The sequence below is a fragment of the Clarias gariepinus genome, chromosome 20 (assembly GCF_024256425.1).
Source record: "Clarias gariepinus isolate MV-2021 ecotype Netherlands chromosome 20, CGAR_prim_01v2, whole genome shotgun sequence".
Lineage (NCBI taxonomy): Eukaryota > Metazoa > Chordata > Actinopteri > Siluriformes > Clariidae > Clarias > Clarias gariepinus.
This window is the reverse complement of record NC_071119.1, coordinates 12,371,912-12,375,500: the sequence shown is the minus strand read 5'-3', so window position 1 is coordinate 12,375,500 and position 3,589 is coordinate 12,371,912.

Here is a 3,589-nt window from a genome sequence, read left to right as displayed (position 1 = left end):
CAGGCTAAGGCCTTACTTGCTTATTTAATATTCTTTAAATCATTGACAAATTAAAATAAAACATTTTCAATTACCTGAGGAGAACTGTGTGGGGAAATTATTTAACAGTGTTGGACCTATCATTACAGTGTACTGTGCATTTGATTGCGAAGAAAAGCAGCCCTGTGATTTACTCTACACGTGCTCTTACAGAAACTCCAACTCACTGTCGTATTACTGAAGGTCCGTTCAATTTCTATTTGTCATCATATCCTGATTGTATGCAGTGTAAGGAGTGCTTTAAAGTATAGAAAGTTAATCTCTTCAAACTTACTTTTTAAATTGACCTATTTTCATTGAAAAAGACCTCTCATTCTTACAAACCCAAAAGAAACGTTACCATGGGTCATAGTTCTACCATACTGTGATACAATGGTACATGTACTATATATACAGTATATATAACACATGGTTCTACTACATACTGTGCTATGCTAATATGGAACACATACTGTACTAAGACACGGTCAAAAATATGTTATACATGTTTATGTACTAGGTGGCACGGTGGAGTAGTGGCCAGCTCTGTGGCCTCGCATGGGATCATGGAGTTCGCATGTTCTTCCCGTTTTTGATGGGTTTCCTCTGGGTACTCTGGTTTCCTCCCACAGTTCAAAGACATGCAGATTAGATTAATTCCCCTGTGACCCTGTATACAGGATAAACAGTATAGAAGATAAATGTATGTACCATAATGGTAATATACATAATGTACCATAACTTGTTATAATACTCTCTAAAGGTTACTAAACAATACCTTGGTGCATGGTGCTTATTGAGTACCAAAGTGGCTAACAAAGTTTAGCAGATATCTAAAATGGTATGTTTGTACATACCATACCAAATATATACACTAGAACATAATACAGATGTGGTATAGTACTGGCAGTACCATATTAGGCACCTGCTATACTTTAGTATCCACTGTGGTACCAATTTAATATCATTGTATTCACCAAAGTATAGTGTAGTAACCTTTGGAAAGTACAGTACCATAATAGGTAAAATGGCACTGCAGGAGTTATTATATTAATATTACCATTATGGTACATAAACCAGTGTCTCCTGGTATGTGTTTTAAAGTGCCATATTACAGTACCGGGTACAATACACCGTACTATAGTATATGTGCCACTGTACTACAATATGTACCAGTAGTGTGGTCCCATGTACCAATGGACTATCATGGTACCCATACCAAGAAAAAAATTCTTGTGGGAAAAAAACATCATTTAAAATAAAAATGTATACTAAAGTTGTACATCAAGAGTTAGAACTGATAAGTTTTCCAGATTGTATCGTTTTTACAGTCTCTCATTATATTATGGTGGAACCTTGCTCTTCTGAGTATGTATCCATGTACCCCTTGAATATATAAAGTTAAGAGACTCCCTGCAGCCCATTCTGCCATAGTTCTTTACCAGACTCCCAACCAGTTCCTCACAGTTTTGCGTTTGCCCTAGAAGCCCTGAACCACTGCAACAAAGCTGTCCCATGCTTCTTTTCTCTCTTTAGTCACTTTCCTGGCTAGTTTATTGCACTCCAGGATCTTTATCTGTTGTCCAGCAATGACACTGACATTGACTTTTGCTGGAGACAGCTTTAGGAAAAACATCATGAAGATACATGAAGTCTCCCTACTCCTTACGTAGAGCTATGACAAATTGTTCCATAAGACCCAATTTGATATGAAGTAGAGTCATTAGCATCTTCCAAGAGTCCAACAGTGATTCTAATTTAATGTTGTTCCTCATCCCACAAACGTCTGCTGTACGTCTGCTGTGATCACCCCCCTCATTTATAGCGCGCCACACACCAATGGAGACTTCTGGCCCATTGAGCCCTGCATCGATTAGCACTTGCAAAAAATAAAAGCATGCCCTGGAGGTTTTTGGGAACCCCATCTTAAGCTTGAGCAGTGCGGCACCACCCCTTGAGCTCTTCAGCCCACTGAGCTGCATGTCTCTGGAGATTCCATGCCCATTGAACTCTGAATCGAGGAGCACTTGCTTGGTGTCTCTGCTGCCCCAAAGGCAAAAAAACTGCCCCAAAGAAAAAAAAAACCCTTGGATAACCATCAGAAGTGCAGCCATTTTCAAGTCTCCAACTGTAAGATGCAAGCCCACATACAGCTATAGCATTTATAGGGATGTGTCTAGCAGAATGCAGCCCACCACTGAACACACTGAACTTTCACACAAGGGCATTCACGACTAGAACCACGGGCTGAGGTGAAATAACTGTGCCAACCTTCTCTCAGTTTTTTCTACCAGGCTTCATAGAGCTCTAGCCTGAGCTTCTTTCCCTGGATGTTTGTAGGACTGACGATCTCCTTCACTTCCTTATCATCCACACGGCTTTATTCTGTATTCAGGGTCATGGGGGGCCTGGAGCCTATCCCAGAAGATGTAGGGCACGAGGTATGGTACACATTGCACAGGTGCCAATTTATCACAGGGCACACACACTACGTGCAATTTGGAAATGCCAATTTGCCTAATCTGCATGTCTTTGGACTGTGGGAGGAAACCAGAGAAAACCCACCAAGCACGGGAAGAACATACAAACTCTATGCACACTGAGATGGAAATCGAGCCTGACCACTACACCACCTGGACTGACTATCCCACTCTTAAAAACTAGTACGATCCCTTTAATTCGACTGCATTTTAATGCACGTTTGGCATCGTCGATTATGCTACAACAGTTTATACTTCTGCACATCCCGTTCAATGACTAATATACCCTAATGCTAGTGCATGCTGCTGCACATACTGCAATATTTTATGTTTTTGTACAAATCTCATCAGTGTATGGGCAAAGCACATCTACATAAAGTACATTTCAGCTAGCAAAAGCAAGCCCAAGCTCATTTTTGGACAGTGGCTTTTTCTGTGTCATTATTAGCCTGGACAAACTCCTGACTCTGGCTGTAGACATGGCATCTTCATGCTTCTCAAACGAGGAAAGGACACAATCACCAGTCATTGGGCTATAATGAGGGTTTTGTTGAAGGTCATGAGCCTTTGTGTTGACAGTCTCACATCCTGAATCACTGATTTTAGTTGAGTCTGGACCTTTTCACGACTTATTATGCCTATCAGTCATTGCAGGTTGTTTGCAACTAAACCGAGAATACCACATGATACGATAGGGTGAGGACAAATCAAATACGTAGCCAGAGGTCCACTAGACAGTTGGGCTTACCAAGGAGTAACTGCACCTACTGTACCTACAAAAACATTCGTGAAGATAACTAGCAGACAGAGTAAGGGGGGATAATAATAAAGCATATCTCTAGTAAGGTTAGTTATGTTTTTCTCTGTCGAAAAGGGGTGTCTTTGAGCTTTGGCAGACCATTTACCTCTATAGCTACAGTCATAGTCAATATCAGCTACACAGATCATTGTGTATGGTGAACATGTGGACTGGCATGTCTACGAGGCGAGACAACGATAATGGAAAGGTGATTACACAACAGTGGTATTTATTGCAAATATCATGAAACTTTATGAGTTATACATTATATATTATATCTAAAATTATAAAT